Here is a 19360-nt window from a genome sequence, read left to right as displayed (position 1 = left end):
CGCTGTATTCTACTAAATACGGCGCTTCCCTGCATTTTGAAAATGACTGAGTGCGAGGCTGCCAAATTTGGCAGAGCGTCTCACTCAGTCATCCTCTTGTAATTATGGGCCAAAAGGTCTAAAGGATAGAGGCGTTTTATGTCATGTTCGATGACGACCATGGAAATGACTCTAGTCATATTGCAGAAGAGAGAACCATGTGCATTTTCTTGCCTTGCGATGTATTCGCCCACTCTCTGCCCTCAACCCTAGGAGCAGGGTCTGAGCAGTGGTGCTTCTGTGCCCTCGCTCGTTGGTGTCCGGGTCCAAATCCCCAACACACCCTTTTTAGCAGAAAACACACAAATTTTACTCAAAATACACAAAGCTTGAAGATTCCTCATTCCACTCAAAGCATTGTTGTGCAAAATATTTTTAGCCTCAGGAGAAAAAAAGGATCACCATGCCTTGGCTTCCTTCCTGCTTGCTTTCAGTGTGCTCTGTGTGATGCTTTCACAGGCTCTGGTTTCAGGCATTTAGGCATCAGATATTTGTCTCTACCCGCAGCTGTGACTTTTCAGTACATCTGAGTGTACGCTTGCTGGCTGACAACGCTGCAATTTTCACACTTACTCCTCGCTTTGCGAGCAACTGCTGATCAAGTATAGAGGCAATCGGGCAAACATATGAGGGGAATTTTGCTCCTTCAGTCAAGCCCTCATGCTTGTTTCTGTAGTGTAGTGGTTATCACGTTTGCCTAACACGCGAAAGGTCCCCGGTTCGAGACCGGGCAGAAACAATGGGCAGTGTCTGCTTTTGTGTTTGCTCCCTAAAAGCTTAGTCTCACTCAGGGATGGCCTTTAAAAACTTGTGACCTGTGTAAAACTTGTATTACTATTGCAGGCCGGTAAAAAGTTATCTGCATCTTTCCGTAGTCGTGCATGTGCCTGGTTTCTTATTCTGTTTTTTACTTTTTTTTTTCTTGGCCATGTTATATTGTGGGGCCTTTAAACCTGTCACCTTGATAGGAACATTGCAAGCGGCAGCATCGACAAGTGCAGACTGAGGAGTCAGACCTAAACACAGACTCAGCTGTCAGGATGGCCGAGTGGTCTAAGGCGGCAGCCTCAAGAGAGCTTGATCTTCAGTTAAGCTAAGCATCCTGGTTTGCTCATGTAGTTGTGGGTTCATATCGCACTTCTGATAGGTCTATTTTCTGCCCTTAAATCTTCCTCTGCTTGCACAGCCAGCTCCCCACAACACTATCTTTGCAAGCTGCTGTAGCATATGAAAAGAAATCCACCAACCCTCCGGCTGGGCCCTCAATCAGCATTCCATGTATTTCTGGAAGGGGCATCTCAGTCACGCCTTCTGTTAGAGCTGCACCTTATCACTGTAACTACCATGCTGGTTTCTACTTAAGCAGTTGATTCCATCGTTTGAAGTGAGGCTCTCCTGCCACTTTTGGGCAGAGAAGGCACTGCCCCTGCAACAACAACAGTCAGACAAGCTCAACCTGGGTTTCCTGGTTAGGTGGGCGGAGCAGAATGGCAATGGTCCCTCCTTGTGACTTGAAATTAACATGAAGAAGACAGAGAGGCAGCTGGGAGTAGGCAGTACCCATGCACCCCTGAACACTGTCTTGCGATTTTCACCCAATTCTGAAATGAGTCGGGAGGAAAGGAGGTGATTTTCCTATCGAAGGCCATTCTGGGAATTCAGCCACCCCGCGTCTCCCAGGTGAGTGTTTCAGGCCTGTGAGGCACTCATATAAATCTCGCCTGATCGAGCACTGAGCGAGCAATTGTGCTTGAATACAAGAGGCATGCTCCTCTGGCTCAGGCGCAAGAGATGGCAGGCCCTTCAGTGCTTCTGGTCTGGAAGTCTACGGTGCAAGGGCCCAGGTCCTGCGGAGGCGTACAACTACCAGAAAGGGTCTGCTTTTCTCATCAGCGCCACAGTTCAGCTTGCTAGCATAGGGCTTCTTGACTACCTCTTGCCTTGCTAGAGGCAAAAAAAAAACCCTTGGCACAAAACATCAATTGCTATGGCACGCTTAGAAAGAGAGTCTCCAAGTGGCCCTGCTTTTTCACAAAGACACTTCAGAAGATGTTTGAAAGGCTTTTGCAGCAGCAGGCTCGTTGGTCTAGGGGTATGATTCTCGCTTTGGGTGTGAGAGGTCCCGGGTTCAAATCCCGGACGAGCCCGTGCCTTCATAGGTTCGATCTGTTTTTAAACAGGAGTATTTCTGCTTTCCACTCTTGTAAGATGCCATGGTGGAATGCATTGCATGCTTTCTACTGGTGTCGAGGCAGTTCGGCATGATGAACGAGTGCGGGATTTCTTTCTAACTGCTTTTTTGTGTTGGAGCAGCACTTCTCGTTGGAACATGAAATGCACAGTGCTTCTCCAAAGTAATTGCAGGGCTGGTTTTGAAATCACCTCTTGGAATGAAAGTGATCCCAGTTCCTTTCTTCCAAAGGAAGAGATCCTGTCAGAAAGGCTCAGCTTTGAGCGTCATGAATATTGTCCCTTAGTCCTTGCATTCCAGTCCAAAGCATAGCCACATAAAGAAAGCAGGTGTGTCTGTTTCCAGTGCAGTGGTTCCAGTCCAATGCATAGCCACATGAAGCAAATAAGCAGGCATGTCTGTTTCTGTAGTGTAGTGGTTATCACGTTCGCCTTACACGCGAAAGGTCCCTGGTTCGAGGCCAGGCAGAAACAGCAAGTTGCTGTGCTTTATCACATTATTTGCATTTACCACCTCACCTGACAGGTAAATTGAAATTAAAGAGGCTGTGTCTATCCCTCACCATCGTGAGGTACTACGCTCCAAGGGCATCGGTCTCAACTCACCAAGAGAAGACGATACACCTTACGGCAGTCAGTTGCTCCCTTTTTGACCTTTCCATTGAAGCCTGGGCCTACTGTGGTCAAGCCAGCCAAGGAAGGAAGGTATGAGAGCGAAAATGGCTTTCCTACCTTCACCAAGAACATACACCTTGAGCAAAGAAAGGGCCAGACTTACAAGGCCCTATCGCCACCGGCACATCATCTTTAGTGACGCCCCGGTGGCACTATGTACTGTGCCGTATTTACAAGACGCCGTTCAACCACGTTTTGTGGCTTAACACCACCTTGTAAATACGGCCCCTTCACACGCAGCCCTTTCCCTGGAAGGGGCGTGCAATGGGCGTTGCTCTGGGTGGGCCACTGCAACACCATAGCATTTTGATGCTGCTCCAGTTTTACGAGTTTTTGTAAATCTGTGGCAGCGCCAAAATCCAAGCGCCATACAATGGGTGTCGTTATAGTGGAGAAACGAGCAGAAATGTTTTCATTTCTCCTCATTTTTGCTCTTTCTATGTGTGCTGCACGAACATATCGCCACTGAAGATTTCTGTTGTGCAGGAAGGTGTGCCTTCCTGAACAAAAACAATTTCCCCCTCCACGCAGCCATCCTTGTACCATGGCGCAAGGATGGCTGCGTTGGTGCTCGGCAGCTAATTTAGAGCTGGCGCAGAGGGAAGCACAGGGGTGCGCTGTATTTTACTAAATACGGCGCTTCCCTGCATTTTGAAAATGACTGAGTGCGAGGCTGCCAAATTTGGCAGAGCGTCTCACTCAGTCATCCTCTTGTAATTATGGGCCAAAAGGTCTAAAGGATAGAGGCGTTTTATGTCATGTTCGATGACGACCATGGAAATGACTCTAGTCATATTGCAGAAGAGAGAACCATGTGCATTTTCTTGCCTTGCGATGTATTCGCCCACTCTCTGCCCTCAACCCTAGGAGCAGGGTCTGAGCAGTGGTGCTTCTGTGCCCTCGCTCGTTGGTGTCCGGGTCCAAATCCCCAACACACCCTTTTTAGCAGAAAACACACAAATTTTACTCAAAATACACAAAGCTTGAAGATTCCTCATTCCACTCAAAGCATTGTTGTGCAAAATATTTTTAGCCTCAGGAGAAAAAAAGGATCACCATGCCTTGGCTTCCTTCCTGCTTGCTTTCAGTGTGCTCTGTGTGATGCTTTCACAGGCTCTGGTTTCAGGCATTTAGGCATCAGATATTTGTCTCTACCCGCAGCTGTGACTTTTCAGTACATCTGAGTGTACGCTTGCTGGCTGACAACGCTGCAATTTTCACACTTACTCCTCGCTTTGCGAGCAACTGCTGATCAAGTATAGAGGCAATCGGGCAAACATATGAGGGGAATTTTGCTCCTTCAGTCAAGCCCTCATGCTTGTTTCTGTAGTGTAGTGGTTATCACGTTCGCCTCACACGCGAAAGGTCCCCGGTTCGAGACCGGGCAGAAACAATGGGCAGTGTCTGCTTTTGTGTTTGCTCCCTAAAAGCTTAGTCTCACTCAGGGATGGCCTTTAAAAACTTGTGACCTGTGTAAAACTTGTATTACTATTGCAGGCCGGTAAAAAGTTATCTGCATCTTTGCGTAGTCGTGCATGTGCCTGGTTTCTTATTCTGTTTTTTACTTTTTTTTTTCTTGGCCATGTTATATTGTGGGGCCTTTAAACCTGTCACCTTGATAGGAACATTGCAAGCGGCAGCATCGACAAGTGCAGACTGAGGAGTCAGACCTAAACACAGACTCAGCTGTCAGGATGGCCGAGTGGTCTAAGGCGGCAGCCTCAAGAGAGCTTGATCTTCAGTTAAGCTAAGCATCCTGGTTTGCTCATGTAGTTGTGGGTTCATATCGCACTTCTGATAGGTCTATTTTCTGCCCTTAAATCTTCCTCTGCTTGCACAGCCAGCTCCCCACAACACTATCTTTGCAAGCTGCTGTAGCATATGAAAAGAAATCCACCAACCCTCCGGCTGGGCCCTCAATCAGCATTCCATGTATTTCTGGAAGGGGCATCTCAGTCACGCCTTCTGTTAGAGCTGCACCTTATCACTGTAACTACCATGCTGGTTTCTACTTAAGCAGTTGATTCCATCGTTTGAAGTGAGGCTCTCCTGCCACTTTTGGGCAGAGAAGGCACTGCCCCTGCAACAACAACAGGCAGACAAGCTCAACCTGGGTTTCCTGGTTAGGTGGGCGGAGCAGAATGGCAATGGTCCCTCCTTGTGACTTGAAATTAACATGAAGAAGACAGAGAGGCAGCTGGGAGTAGGCAGTACCCATGCACCCCTGAACACTGTCTTGCGATTTTCACCCAATTCTGAAATGAGTCGGGAGGAAAGGAGGTGATTTTCCTATCGAAGGCCATTCTGGGAATTCAGCCACCCCGCGTCTCCCAGGTGAGTGTTTCAGGCCTGTGAGGCACTCATATAAATCTCGCCTGATCGAGCCTAATCGAGCACTGAGCGAGCAATTGTGCTTGAATACAAGAGGCATGCTCCTCTGGCTCAGGCGCAAGAGATGGCAGGCCCTTCAGTGCTTCTGGTCTGGAAGTCTACGGTGCAAGGGCCCAGGTCCTGCGGAGGCGTACAACTACCAGAAAGGGTCTGCTTTTCTCATCAGCGCCACAGTTCAGCTTGCTAGCATAGGGCTTCTTGACTACCTCTTGCCTTGCTAGAGGCAAAAAAAAAACCCTTGGCACAAAACATCAATTGCTATGGCACGCTTAGAAGGAGAGTCTCCAAGTGGCCCTGCTTTTTCACAAAGACACTTCAGAAGATGTTTGAAAGGCTTTTGCAGCAGCAGGCTCGTTGGTCTAGGGGTATGATTCTCGCTTTGGGTGTGAGAGGTCCCGGGTTCAAATCCCGGACGAGCCCGTACCTTCATAGGTTCGATCTGTTTTTAAACAGGAGTATTTCTGCTTTCCACTCTTGTAAGATGCCATGGTGGAATGCATTGCATGCTTTCTACTGGTGTCGAGGCAGTTCGGCATGATGAAGGAGTGCGGGATTTCTTTCTAACTGCTTTTTTGTGTTGGAGCAGCACTTCTCGTTGGAACATGAAATGCACAGTGCTTCTCCAAAGTAATTGCAGGGCTGGTTTTGAAATCACCTCTTGGAATGAAAGTGATCCCAGTTCCTTTCTTCCAAAGGAAGAGATCCTGTCAGAAAGGCTCAGCTTTGAGCGTCATGAATATTGTCCCTTAGTCCTTGCATTCCAGTCCAAAGCATAGCCACATAAAGAAAGCAGGTGTGTCTGTTTCCAGTGCAGTGGTTCCAGTCCAATGCATAGCCACATGAAGCAAATAAGCAGGCATGTCTGTTTCTGTAGTGTAGTGGTTATCACGTTCGCCTTACACGCGAAAGGTCCCTGGTTCGAGGCCAGGCAGAAACAGCAAGTTGCTGTGCTTTATCACATTATTTGCATTTACCACCTCACCTGACAGGTAAATTGAAATTAAAGAGGCTGTGTCTATCCCTCACCATCGTGAGGTACTACGCTCCAAGGGCATCGGTCTCAACTCACCAAGAGAAGACGATACACCTTACGGCAGTCAGTTGCTCCCTTTTTGACCTTTCCATTGAAGCCTGGGCCTACTGTGGTCAAGCCAGCCAAGGAAGGAAGGTATGAGAGCGAAAATGGCTTTCCTACCTTCACCAAGAACATACACCTTGAGCAAAGAAAGGGCCAGACTTACAAGGCCCTATCGCCACCGGCACATCATCTTTAGTGACGCCCCGGTGGCACTATGTACTGTGCCGTATTTACAAGACGCCGTTCAACCACGTTTTGTGGCTTAACACCACCTTGTAAATACGGCCCCTTCACACGCAGCCCTTTCCCTGGAAGGGGCGTGCAATGGGCGTTGCTCTGGGTGGGCCACTGCAACACCATAGCATTTTGATGCTGCTCCAGTTTTACGAGTTTTTGTAAATCTGTGGCAGCGCCAAAATCCAAGCGCCATACAATGGGTGTCGTTATAGTGGAGAAACGAGCAGAAATGTTTTCATTTCTCCTCATTTTTGCTCTTTCTATGTGTGCTGCACGAACATATCGCCACTGAAGATTTCTGTTGTGCAGGAAGGTGTGCCTTCCTGAACAAAAACAATTTCCCCCTCCACGCAGCCATCCTTGTACCATGGCGCAAGGATGGCTGCGTTGGTGCTCGGCAGCTAATTTAGAGCTGGCGCAGAGGGAAGCACAGGGGTGCGCTGTATTTTACTAAATACGGCGCTTCCCTGCATTTTGAAAATGACTGAGTGCGAGGCTGCCAAATTTGGCAGAGCGTCTCACTCAGTCATCCTCTTGTAATTATGGGCCAAAAGGTCTAAAGGATAGAGGCGTTTTATGTCATGTTCGATGACGACCATGGAAATGACTCTAGTCATATTGCAGAAGAGAGAACCATGTGCATTTTCTTGCCTTGCGATGTATTCGCCCACTCTCTGCCCTCAACCCTAGGAGCAGGGTCTGAGCAGTGGTGCTTCTGTGCCCTCGCTCGTTGGTGTCCGGGTCCAAATCCCCAACACACCCTTTTTAGCAGAAAACACACAAATTTTACTCAAAATACACAAAGCTTGAAGATTCCTCATTCCACTCAAAGCATTGTTGTGCAAAATATTTTTAGCCTCAGGAGAAAAAAAGGATCACCATGCCTTGGCTTCCTTCCTGCTTGCTTTCAGTGTGCTCTGTGTGATGCTTTCACAGGCTCTGGTTTCAGGCATTTAGGCATCAGATATTTGTCTCTACCCGCAGCTGTGACTTTTCAGTACATCTGAGTGTACGCTTGCTGGCTGACAACGCTGCAATTTTCACACTTACTCCTCGCTTTGCGAGCAACTGCTGATCAAGTATAGAGGCAATCGGGCAAACATATGAGGGGAATTTTGCTCCTTCAGTCAAGCCCTCATGCTTGTTTCTGTAGTGTAGTGGTTATCACGTTCGCCTAACACGCGAAAGGTCCCCGGTTCGAGACCGGGCAGAAACAATGGGCAGTGTCTGCTTTTGTGTTTGCTCCCTAAAAGCTTAGTCTCACTCAGGGATGGCCTTTAAAAACTTGTGACCTGTGTAAAACTTGTATTACTATTGCAGGCCGGTAAAAAGTTATCTGCATCTTTGCGTAGTCGTGCATGTGCCTGGTTTCTTATTCTGTTTTTTACTTTTTTTTTTCTTGGCCATGTTATATTGTGGGGCCTTTAAACCTGTCACCTTGATAGGAACATTGCAAGCGGCAGCATCGACAAGTGCAGACTGAGGAGTCAGACCTAAACACAGACTCAGCTGTCAGGATGGCCGAGTGGTCTAAGGCGGCAGCCTCAAGAGAGCTTGATCTTCAGTTAAGCTAAGCATCCTGGTTTGCTCATGTAGTTGTGGGTTCATATCGCACTTCTGATAGGTCTATTTTCTGCCCTTAAATCTTCCTCTGCTTGCACTGCCAGCTCCCCACAACACTATCTTTGCAAGCTGCTGTAGCATATGAAAAGAAATCCACCAACCCTCCGGCTGGGCCCTCAATCAGCATTCCATGTATTTCTGGAAGGGGCATCTCAGTCACGCCTTCTGTTAGAGCTGCACCTTATCACTGTAACTACCATGCTGGTTTCTACTTAAGCAGTTGATTCCATCGTTTGAAGTGAGGCTCTCCTGCCACTTTTGGGCAGAGAAGGCACTGCCCCTGCAACAACAACAGGCAGACAAGCTCAACCTGGGTTTCCTGGTTAGGTGGGCGGAGCAGAATGGCAATGGTCCCTCCTTGTGACTTGAAATTAACATGAAGAAGACAGAGAGGCAGCTGGGAGTAGGCAGTACCCATGCACCCCTGAACACTGTCTTGCGATTTTCACCCAATTCTGAAATGAGTCGGGAGGAAAGGAGGTGATTTTCCTATCGAAGGCCATTCTGGGAATTCAGCCACCCCGCGTCTCCCAGGTGAGTGTTTCAGGCCTGTGAGGCACTCATATAAATCTCGCCTGATCGAGCCTAATCGAGCACTGAGCGAGCAATTGTGCTTGAATACAAGAGGCATGCTCCTCTGGCTCAGGCGCAAGAGATGGCAGGCCCTTCAGTGCTTCTGGTCTGGAAGTCTACGGTGCAAGGGCCCAGGTCCTGCGGAGGCGTACAACTACCAGAAAGGGTCTGCTTTTCTCATCAGCGCCACAGTTCAGCTTGCTAGCATAGGGCTTCTTGACTACCTCTTGCCTTGCTAGAGGCAAAAAAAAACCCCTTGGCCCAAAACATCAATTGCTATGGCACGCTTAGAAGGAGTGTCTCCAAGTGGCCCTGCTTTTTCACAAAGACACTTCAGAAGATGTTTGAAAGGCTTTTGCAGCAGCAGGCTCGTTGGTCTAGGGGTATGATTCTCGCTTTGGGTGTGAGAGGTCCCGGGTTCAAATCCCGGACGAGCCCGTGCCTTCATAGGTTCGATCTGTTTTTAAACAGGAGTATTTCTGCTTTCCACTCTTGTAAGATGCCATGGTGGAATGCATTGCATGCTTTCTACTGGTGTCGAGGCAGTTCGGCATGATGAAGGAGTGCGGGATTTCTTTCTAACTGCTTTTTTGTGTTGGAGCAGCACTTCTCGTTGGAACATGAAATGCACAGTGCTTCTCCAAAGTAATTGCAGGGCTGGTTTTGAAATCACCTCTTGGAATGAAAGTGATCCCAGTTCCTTTCTTCCAAAGGAAGAGATCCTGTCAGAAAGGCTCAGCTTTGAGCGTCATGAATATTGTCCCTTAGTCCTTGCATTCCAGTCCAAAGCATAGCCACATAAAGAAAGCAGGTGTGTCTGTTTCCAGTGCAGTGGTTCCAGTCCAATGCATAGCCACATGAAGCAAATAAGCAGGCATGTCTGTTTCTGTAGTGTAGTGGTTATCACGTTCGCCTTACACGCGAAAGGTCCCTGGTTCGAGGCCAGGCAGAAACAGCAAGTTGCTGTGCTTTATCACATTATTTGCATTTACCACCTCACCTGACAGGTAAATTGAAATTAAAGAGGCTGTGTCTATCCCTCACCATCGTGAGGTACTACGCTCCAAGGGCATCGGTCTCAACTCACCAAGAGAAGACGATACACCTTACGGCAGTCAGTTGCTCCCTTTTTGACCTTTCCATTGAAGCCTGGGCCTACTGTGGTCAAGCCAGCCAAGGAAGGAAGGTATGAGAGCGAAAATGGCTTTCCTACCTTCACCAAGAACATACACCTTGAGCAAAGAAAGGGCCAGACTTACAAGGCCCTATCGCCACCGGCACATCATCTTTAGTGACGCCCCGGTGGCACTATGTACTGTGCCGTATTTACAAGACGCCGTTCAACCACGTTTTGTGGCTTAACACCACCTTGTAAATACGGCCCCTTCACACGCAGCCCTTTCCCTGGAAGGGGCGTGCAATGGGCGTTGCTCTGGGTGGGCCACTGCAACACCATAGCATTTTGATGCTGCTCCAGTTTTACGAGTTTTTGTAAATCTGTGGCAGCGCCAAAATCCAAGCGCCATACAATGGGTGTCGTTATAGTGGAGAAACGAGCAGAAATGTTTTCATTTCTCCTCATTTTTGCTCTTTCTATGTGTGCTGCACGAACATATCGCCACTGAAGATTTCTGTTGTGCAGGAAGGTGTGCCTTCCTGAACAAAAACAATTTCCCCCTCCACGCAGCCATCCTTGTACCATGGCGCAAGGATGGCTGCGTTGGTGCTCGGCAGCTAATTTAGAGCTGGCGCAGAGGGAAGCACAGGGGTGCGCTGTATTCTACTAAATACGGCGCTTCCCTGCATTTTGAAAATGACTGAGTGCGAGGCTGCCAAATTTGGCAGAGCGTCTCACTCAGTCATCCTCTTGTAATTATGGGCCAAAAGGTCTAAAGGATAGAGGCGTTTTATGTCATGTTCGATGACGACCATGGAAATGACTCTAGTCATATTGCAGAAGAGAGAACCATGTGCATTTTCTTGCCTTGCGATGTATTCGCCCACTCTCTGCCCTCAACCCTAGGAGCAGGGTCTGAGCAGTGGTGCTTCTGTGCCCTCGCTCGTTGGTGTCCGGGTCCAAATCCCCAACACACCCTTTTTAGCAGAAAACACACAAATTTTACTCAAAATACACAAAGCTTGAAGATTCCTCATTCCACTCAAAGCATTGTTGTGCAAAATATTTTTAGCCTCAGGAGAAAAAAAGGATCACCATGCCTTGGCTTCCTTCCTGCTTGCTTTCAGTGTGCTCTGTGTGATGCTTTCACAGGCTCTGGTTTCAGGCATTTAGGCATCAGATATTTGTCTCTACCCGCAGCTGTGACTTTTCAGTACATCTGAGTGTACGCTTGCTGGCTGACAACGCTGCAATTTTCACACTTACTCCTCGCTTTGCGAGCAACTGCTGATCAAGTATAGAGGCAATCGGGCAAACATATGAGGGGAATTTTGCTCCTTCAGTCAAGCCCTCATGCTTGTTTCTGTAGTGTAGTGGTTATCACGTTCGCCTAACACGCGAAAGGTCCCCGGTTCGAGACCGGGCAGAAACAATGGGCAGTGTCTGCTTTTGTGTTTGCTCCCTAAAAGCTTAGTCTCACTCAGGGATGGCCTTTAAAAACTTGTGACCTGTGTAAAACTTGTATTACTATTGCAGGCCGGTAAAAAGTTATCTGCATCTTTGCGTAGTCGTGCATGTGCCTGGTTTCTTATTCTGTTTTTTACTTTTTTTTTTCTTGGCCATGTTATATTGTGGGGCCTTTAAACCTGTCACCTTGATAGGAACATTGCAAGCGGCAGCATCGACAAGTGCAGACTGAGGAGTCAGACCTAAACACAGACTCAGCTGTCAGGATGGCCGAGTGGTCTAAGGCGGCAGCCTCAAGAGAGCTTGATCTTCAGTTAAGCTAAGCATCCTGGTTTGCTCATGTAGTTGTGGGTTCATATCGCACTTCTGATAGGTCTATTTTCTGCCCTTAAATCTTCCTCTGCTTGCACAGCCAGCTCCCCACAACACAATCTTTGCAAGCTGCTGTAGCATATGAAAAGAAATCCACCAACCCTCCGGCTGGGCCCTCAATCAGCATTCCATGTATTTCTGGAAGGGGCATCTCAGTCACGCCTTCTGTTAGAGCTGCACCTTATCACTGTAACTACCATGCTGGTTTCTACTTAAGCAGTTGATTCCATCGTTTGAAGTGAGGCTCTCCTGCCACTTTTGGGCAGAGAAGGCACTGCCCCTGCAACAACAACAGGCAGACAAGCTCAACCTGGGTTTCCTGGTTAGGTGGGCGGAGCAGAATGGCAATGGTCCCTCCTTGTGACTTGAAATTAACATGAAGAAGACAGAGAGGCAGCTGGGAGTAGGCAGTACCCATGCACCCCTGAACACTGTCTTGCGATTTTCACCCAATTCTGAAATGAGTCGGGAGGAAAGGAGGTGATTTTCCTATCGAAGGCCATTCTGGGAATTCAGCCACCCGCGTCTCCCAGGTGAGTGTTTCAGGCCTGTGAGGCACTCATATAAATCTCGCCTGATCGAGCACTGAGCGAGCAATTGTGCTTGAATACAAGAGGCATGCTCCTCTGGCTCAGGCGCAAGAGATGGCAGGCCCTTCAGTGCTTCTGGTCTGGAAGTCTACGGTGCAAGGGCCCAGGTCCTGCGGAGGCGTACAACTACCAGAAAGGGTCTGCTTTTCTCATCAGCGCCACAGTTCAGCTTGCTAGCATAGGGCTTCTTGACTACCTCTTGCCTTGCTAGAGGCAAAAAAAAAACCCTTGGCACAAAACATCAATTGCTATGGCACGCTTAGAAGGAGAGTCTCCAAGTGGCCCTGCTTTTTCACAAAGACACTTCAGAAGATGTTTGAAAGGCTTTTGCAGCAGCAGGCTCGTTGGTCTAGGGGTATGATTCTCGCTTTGGGTGTGAGAGGTCCCGGGTTCAAATCCCGGACGAGCCCGTGCCTTCATAGGTTCGATCTGTTTTTAAACAGGAGTATTTCTGCTTTCCACTCTTGTAAGATGCCATGGTGGAATGCATTGCATGCTTTCTACTGGTGTCGAGGCAGTTCGGCATGATGAAGGAGTGCGGGATTTCTTTCTAACTGCTTTTTTGTGTTGGAGCAGCACTTCTCGTTGGAACATGAAATGCACAGTGCTTCTCCAAAGTAATTGCAGGGCTGGTTTTGAAATCACCTCTTGGAATGAAAGTGATCCCAGTTCCTTTCTTCCAAAGGAAGAGATCCTGTCAGAAAGGCTCAGCTTTGAGCGTCATGAATATTGTCCCTTAGTCCTTGCATTCCAGTCCAAAGCATAGCCACATAAAGAAAGCAGGTGTGTCTGTTTCCAGTGCAGTGGTTCCAGTCCAATGCATAGCCACATGAAGCAAATAAGCAGGCATGTCTGTTTCTGTAGTGTAGTGGTTATCACGTTCGCCTTACACGCGAAAGGTCCCTGGTTCGAGGCCAGGCAGAAACAGCAAGTTGCTGTGCTTTATCACATTATTTGCATTTACCACCTCACCTGACAGGTAAATTGAAATTAAAGAGGCTGTGTCTATCCCTCACCATCGTGAGGTACTACGCTCCAAGGGCATCGGTCTCAACTCACCAAGAGAAGACGATACACCTTACGGCAGTCAGTTGCTCCCTTTTTGACCTTTCCATTGAAGCCTGGGCCTATTGTGGTCAAGCCAGCCAAGGAAGGAAGGTATGAGAGCGAAAATGGCTTTCCTACCTTCACCAAGAACATACACCTTGAGCAAAGAAAGGGCCAGACTTACAAGGCCCTATCGCCACCGGCACATCATCTTTAGTGACGCCCCGGTGGCACTATGTACTGTGCCGTATTTACAAGACGCCGTTCAACCACGTTTTGTGGCTTAACACCACCTTGTAAATACGGCCCCTTCACACGCAGCCCTTTCCCTGGAAGGGGCGTGCAATGGGCGTTGCTCTGGGTGGGCCACTGCAACACCATAGCATTTTGATGCTGCTCCAGTTTTACGAGTTTTTGTAAATCTGTGGCAGCGCCAAAATCCAAGCGCCATACAATGGGTGTCGTTATAGTGGAGAAACGAGCAGAAATGTTTTCATTTCTCCTCATTTTTGCTCTTTCTATGTGTGCTGCACGAACATATCGCCACTGAAGATTTCTGTTGTGCAGGAAGGTGTGCCTTCCTGAACAAAAACAATTTCCCCCTCCACGCAGCCATCCTTGTACCATGGCGCAAGGATGGCTGCGTTGGTGCTCGGCAGCTAATTTAGAGCTGGCGCAGAGGGAAGCACAGGGGTGCGCTGTATTCTACTAAATACGGCGCTTCCCTGCATTTTGAAAATGACTGAGTGCGAGGCTGCCAAATTTGGCAGAGCGTCTCACTCAGTCATCCTCTTGTAATTATGGGCCAAAAGGTCTAAAGGATAGAGGCGTTTTATGTCATGTTCGATGACGACCATGGAAATGACTCTAGTCATATTGCAGAAGAGAGAACCATGTGCATTTTCTTGCCTTGCGATGTATTCGCCCACTCTCTGCCCTCAACCCTAGGAGCAGGGTCTGAGCAGTGGTGCTTCTGTGCCCTCGCTCGTTGGTGTCCGGGTCCAAATCCCCAACACACCCTTTTTAGCAGAAAACACACAAATTTTACTCAAAATACACAAAGCTTGAAGATTCCTCATTCCACTCAAAGCATTGTTGTGCAAAATATTTTTAGCCTCAGGAGAAAAAAAGGATCACCATGCCTTGGCTTCCTTCCTGCTTGCTTTCAGTGTGCTCTGTGTGATGCTTTCACAGGCTCTGGTTTCAGGCATTTAGGCATCAGATATTTGTCTCTACCCGCAGCTGTGACTTTTCAGTACATCTGAGTGTACGCTTGCTGGCTGACAACGCTGCAATTTTCACACTTACTCCTCGCTTTGCGAGCAACTGCTGATCAAGTATAGAGGCAATCGGGCAAACATATGAGGGGAATTTTGCTCCTTCAGTCAAGCCCTCATGCTTGTTTCTGTAGTGTAGTGGTTATCATGTTCGCCTAACACGCGAAAGGTCCCTGGTTTGAGACCGGGCAGAAACAATGGGCAGTGTCTGCTTTTGTGTTTGCTCCCTAAAAGCTTAGTCTCACTCAGGGATGGCCTTTAAAAACTTGTGACCTGTGTAAAACTTGTATTACTATTGCAGGCCGGTAAAAAGTTATCTGCATCTTTGCGTAGTCGTGCATGTGCCTGGTTTCTTATTCTGTTTTTTACTTTTTTTTTTCTTGGCCATGTTATATTGTGGGGCCTTTAAACCTGTCACCTTGATAGGAACATTGCAAGCGGCAGCATCGACAAGTGCAGACTGAGGAGTCAGACCTAAACACAGACTCAGCTGTCAGGATGGCCGAGTGGTCTAAGGCGGCAGCCTCAAGAGAGCTTGATCTTCAGTTAAGCTAAGCATCCTGGTTTGCTCATGTAGTTGTGGGTTCATATCGCACTTCTGATAGGTCTATTTTCTGCCCTTAAATCTTCCTCTGCTTGCACAGCCAGCTCCCCACAACACTATCTTTGCAAGCTGCTGTAGCATATGAAAAGAAATCCACCAACCCTCCGGCTGGGCCCTCAATCAGCATTCCATGTATTTCTGGAAGGGGCATCTCAGTCACGCCTTCTGTTAGAGCTGCACCTTATCACTGTAACTACCATGCTGGTTTCTACTTAAGCAGTTGATTCCATCGTTTGAAGTGAGGCTCTCCTGCCACTTTTGGGCAGAGAAGGCACTGCCCCTGCAACAACAACAGGCAGACAAGCTCAACCTGGGTTTCCTGGTTAGGTGGGCGGAGCAGAATGGCAATGGTCCCTCCTTGTGACTTGAAATTAACATGAAGAAGACAGAGAGGCAGCTGGGAGTAGGCAGTACCCATGCACCCCTGAACACTGTCTTGCGATTTTCACCCAATTCTGAAATGAGTCGGGAGGAAAGGAGGTGATTTTCCTATCGAAGGCCATTCTGGGAATTCAGCCACCCCGCGTCTCCCAGGTGAGTGTTTCAGGCCTGTGAGGCACTCATATAAATCTCGCCTGATCGAGCACTGAGCGAGCAATTGTGCTTGAATACAAGAGGCATGTTCCTCTGGCTCAGGCGCAAGAGATGGCAGGCCCTTCAGTGCTTCTGGTCTGGAAGTCTACGGTGCAAGGGCCCAGGTCCTGCGGAGGCGTACAACTACCAGAAAGGGTCTGCTTTTCTCATCAGCGCCACAGTTCAGCTTGCTAGCATAGGGCTTCTTGACTACCTCTTGCCTTGCTAGAGGCAAAAAAAAAAACCCTTGGCACAAAACATCAATTGCTATGGCACGCTTAGAAGGAGAGTCTCCAAGTGGCCCTGCTTTTTCACAAAGACACTTCAGAAGATGTTTGAAAGGCTTTTGCAGCAGCAGGCTCGTTGGTCTAGGGGTATGATTCTCGCTTTGGGTGTGAGAGGTCCCGGGTTCAAATCCCGGACGAGCCCGTGCCTTCATAGGTTCGATCTGTTTTTAAACAGGAGTATTTCTGCTTTCCACTCTTGTAAGATGCCATGGTGGAATGCATTGCATGCTTTCTACTGGTGTCGAGGCAGTTCGGCATGATGAAGGAGTGCGGGATTTCTTTCTAACTGCTTTTTTGTGTTGGAGCAGCACTTCTCGTTGGAACATGAAATGCACAGTGCTTCTCCAAAGTAATTGCAGGGCTGGTTTTGAAATCACCTCTTGGAATGAAAGTGATCCCAGTTCCTTTCTTCCAAAGGAAGAGATCCTGTCAGAAAGGCTCAGCTTTGAGCGTCATGAATATTGTCCCTTAGTCCTTGCATTCCAGTCCAAAGCATAGCCACATAAAGAAAGCAGGTGTGTCTGTTTCCAGTGCAGTGGTTCCAGTCCAATGCATAGCCACATGAAGCAAATAAGCAGGCATGTCTGTTTCTGTAGTGTAGTGGTTATCACGTTCGCCTTACACGCGAAAGGTCCCTGGTTCGAGGCCAGGCAGAAACAGCAAGTTGCTGTGCTTTATCACATTATTTGCATTTACCACCTCACCTGACAGGTAAATTGAAATTAAAGAGGCTGTGTCTATCCCTCACCATCGTGAGGTACTACGCTCCAAGGGCATCGGTCTCAACTCACCAAGAGAAGACGATACACCTTACGGCAGTCAGTTGCTCCCTTTTTGACCTTTCCATTGAAGCCTGGGCCTACTGTGGTCAAGCCAGCCAAGGAAGGAAGGTATGAGAGCGAAAATGGCTTTCCTACCTTCACCAAGAACATACACCTTGAGCAAAGAAAGGGCCAGACTTACAAGGCCCTATCGCCACCGGCACATCATCTTTAGTGACGCCCCGGTGGCACTATGTACTGTGCCGTATTTACAAGACGCCGTTCAACCACGTTTTGTGGCTTAACACCACCTTGTAAATACGGCCCCTTCACACGCAGCCCTTTCCCTGGAAGGGGCGTGCAATGGGCGTTGCTCTGGGTGGGCCACTGCAACACCATAGCATTTTGATGCTGCTCCAGTTTTACGAGTTTTTGTAAATCTGTGGCAGCGCCAAAATCCAAGCGCCATACAATGGGTGTCGTTATAGTGGAGAAACGAGCAGAAATGTTTTCATTTCTCTTCATTTTTGCTCTTTCTATGTGTGCTGCACGAACATATCGCCACTGAAGATTTCTGTTGTGCAGGAAGGTGTGCCTTTCTGAACAAAAACAATTTCCCCCTCCACGCAGCCATCCTTGTACCATGGCGCAAGGATGGCTGCGTTGGTGCTCGGCAGCTAATTTAGAGCTGGCGCAGAGGGAAGCACAGGGGTGCGCTGTATTCTACTAAATACGGCGCTTCCCTGCATTTTGAAAATGACTGAGTGCGAGGCTGCCAAATTTGGCAGAGCGTCTCACTCAGTCATCCTCTTGTAATTATGGGCCAAAAGGTCTAAAGGATAGAGGCGTTTTATGTCATGTTCGATGACGACCATGGAAATGACTCTAGTCATATTGCAGAAGAGAGAACCATGTGCATTTTCTTGCCTTGCGATGTATTCGCCCACTCTCTGCCCTCAACCCTAGGAGCAGGGTCTGAGCAGTGGTGCTTCTGTGCCCTCGCTCGTTGGTGTCCGGGTCCAAATCCCCAACACACCCTTTTTAGCAGAAAACACACAAATTTTACTCAAAATACACAAAGCTTGAAGATTCCTCATTCCACTCAAAGCATTGTTGTGCAAAATATTTTTAGCCTCAGGAGAAAAAAAGGATCACCATGCCTTGGCTTCCTTCCTGCTTGCTTTCAGTGTGCTCTGTGTGATGCTTTCACAGGCTCTGGTTTCAGGCATTTAGGCATCAGATATTTGTCTCTACCCGCAGCTGTGACTTTTCAGTACATCTGAGTGTACGCTTGCTGGCTGACAACGCTGCAATTTTCACACTTACTCCTCGCTTTGCGAGCAACTGCTGATCAAGTATAGAGGCAATCGGGCAAACATATGAGGGGAATTTTGCTCCTTCAGTCAAGCCCTCATGCTTGTTTCTGTAGTGTAGTGGTTATCACGTTCGCCTAACACGCGAAAGGTCCCCGGTTCGAGACCGGGCAGAAACAATGGGCAGTGTCTGCTTTTGTGTTTGCTCCCTAAAAGCTTAGTCTCACTCAGGGATGGCCTTTAAAAACTTGTGACCTGTGTAAAACTTGTATTACTATTGCAGGCCGGTAAAAAGTTATCTGCATCTTTGCGTAGTCGTGCATGTGCCTGGTTTCTTATTCTGTTTTTTACTTTTTTTTTTCTTGGCCATGTTATATTGTGGGGCCTTTAAACCTGTCACCTTGATAGGAACATTGCAAGCGGCAGCATCGACAAGTGCAGACTGAGGAGTCAGACCTAAACACAGACTCAGCTGTCAGGATGGCCGAGTGGTCTAAGGCGGCAGCCTCAAGAGAGCTTGATCTTCAGTTAAGCTAAGCATCCTGGTTTGCTCATGTAGTTGTGGGTTCATATCGCACTTCTGATAGGTCTATTTTCTGCCCTTAAATCTTCCTCTGCTTGCACAGCCAGCTCCCCACAACACTATCTTTGCAAGCTGCTGTAGCATATGAAAAGAAATCCACCAACCCTCCGGCTGGGCCCTCAATCAGCATTCCATGTATTTCTGGAAGGGGCATCTCAGTCACGCCTTCTGTTAGAGCTGCACCTTATCACTGTAACTACCATGCTGGTTTCTACTTAAGCAGTTGATTCCATCGTTTGAAGTGAGGCTCTCCTGCCACTTTTGGGCAGAGAAGGCACTGCCCCTGCAACAACAACAGGCAGACAAGCTCAACCTGGGTTTCCTGGTTAGGTGGGCGGAGCAGAATGGCAATGGTCCCTCCTTGTGACTTGAAATTAACATGAAGAAGACAGAGAGGCAGCTGGGAGTAGGCAGTACCCATGCACCCCTGAACACTGTCTTGCGATTTTCACCCAATTCTGAAATGAGTCGGGAGGAAAGGAGGTGATTTTCCTATCGAAGGCCATTCTGGGAATTCAGCCACCCCGCGTCTCCCAGGTGAGTGTTTCAGGCCTGTGAGGCAC

The 19360-nt window shown here is 48.3% G+C and overlaps 16 non-coding genes across 16 annotated transcripts; all 16 read left to right on the top strand.

The window, feature by feature from the left end:
* Positions 1-705: 705 nt before the first annotated feature.
* TRNAV-AAC (transfer RNA valine (anticodon AAC)) lies at positions 706-778 on the top strand. The gene has a single exon. It is a non-coding gene; the product is annotated as a tRNA-Val (tRNA).
* Positions 779-2114: 1336 nt separating this feature from the next.
* TRNAP-UGG (transfer RNA proline (anticodon UGG)) lies at positions 2115-2186 on the top strand. The gene has a single exon. It is a non-coding gene; the product is annotated as a tRNA-Pro (tRNA).
* A 444-nt stretch (positions 2187-2630) lies between these two features.
* Positions 2631-2703, top strand: TRNAV-UAC (transfer RNA valine (anticodon UAC)). Its single transcript has one exon. It is a non-coding gene; the product is annotated as a tRNA-Val (tRNA).
* Positions 2704-4224: 1521 nt separating this feature from the next.
* TRNAV-CAC (transfer RNA valine (anticodon CAC)) lies at positions 4225-4297 on the top strand. Its single transcript has one exon. It is a non-coding gene; the product is annotated as a tRNA-Val (tRNA).
* A 1346-nt stretch (positions 4298-5643) lies between these two features.
* TRNAP-UGG (transfer RNA proline (anticodon UGG)) lies at positions 5644-5715 on the top strand. The gene has a single exon. It is a non-coding gene; the product is annotated as a tRNA-Pro (tRNA).
* A 444-nt stretch (positions 5716-6159) lies between these two features.
* TRNAV-UAC (transfer RNA valine (anticodon UAC)) lies at positions 6160-6232 on the top strand. The gene has a single exon. It is a non-coding gene; the product is annotated as a tRNA-Val (tRNA).
* Positions 6233-7753: 1521 nt separating this feature from the next.
* TRNAV-AAC (transfer RNA valine (anticodon AAC)) lies at positions 7754-7826 on the top strand. Its single transcript has one exon. It is a non-coding gene; the product is annotated as a tRNA-Val (tRNA).
* A 1346-nt stretch (positions 7827-9172) lies between these two features.
* On the top strand, positions 9173-9244 carry TRNAP-UGG (transfer RNA proline (anticodon UGG)). The gene has a single exon. It is a non-coding gene; the product is annotated as a tRNA-Pro (tRNA).
* Positions 9245-9688: 444 nt separating this feature from the next.
* On the top strand, positions 9689-9761 carry TRNAV-UAC (transfer RNA valine (anticodon UAC)). Its single transcript has one exon. It is a non-coding gene; the product is annotated as a tRNA-Val (tRNA).
* A 1521-nt stretch (positions 9762-11282) lies between these two features.
* Positions 11283-11355, top strand: TRNAV-AAC (transfer RNA valine (anticodon AAC)). The gene has a single exon. It is a non-coding gene; the product is annotated as a tRNA-Val (tRNA).
* Positions 11356-12690: 1335 nt separating this feature from the next.
* On the top strand, positions 12691-12762 carry TRNAP-UGG (transfer RNA proline (anticodon UGG)). The gene has a single exon. It is a non-coding gene; the product is annotated as a tRNA-Pro (tRNA).
* A 444-nt stretch (positions 12763-13206) lies between these two features.
* On the top strand, positions 13207-13279 carry TRNAV-UAC (transfer RNA valine (anticodon UAC)). The gene has a single exon. It is a non-coding gene; the product is annotated as a tRNA-Val (tRNA).
* A 1521-nt stretch (positions 13280-14800) lies between these two features.
* On the top strand, positions 14801-14873 carry TRNAV-AAC (transfer RNA valine (anticodon AAC)). The gene has a single exon. It is a non-coding gene; the product is annotated as a tRNA-Val (tRNA).
* Positions 14874-16210: 1337 nt separating this feature from the next.
* TRNAP-UGG (transfer RNA proline (anticodon UGG)) lies at positions 16211-16282 on the top strand. The gene has a single exon. It is a non-coding gene; the product is annotated as a tRNA-Pro (tRNA).
* A 444-nt stretch (positions 16283-16726) lies between these two features.
* Positions 16727-16799, top strand: TRNAV-UAC (transfer RNA valine (anticodon UAC)). The gene has a single exon. It is a non-coding gene; the product is annotated as a tRNA-Val (tRNA).
* A 1521-nt stretch (positions 16800-18320) lies between these two features.
* On the top strand, positions 18321-18393 carry TRNAV-AAC (transfer RNA valine (anticodon AAC)). The gene has a single exon. It is a non-coding gene; the product is annotated as a tRNA-Val (tRNA).
* Positions 18394-19360: the final 967 nt, after the last annotated feature.

Source organism: Pleurodeles waltl, chromosome 10, assembly GCF_031143425.1.
Source record: "Pleurodeles waltl isolate 20211129_DDA chromosome 10, aPleWal1.hap1.20221129, whole genome shotgun sequence".
Taxonomy (NCBI): Eukaryota; Metazoa; Chordata; class Amphibia; order Caudata; family Salamandridae; genus Pleurodeles; species Pleurodeles waltl.
This window is presented reverse-complemented; position numbering and strand designations above follow the sequence as displayed.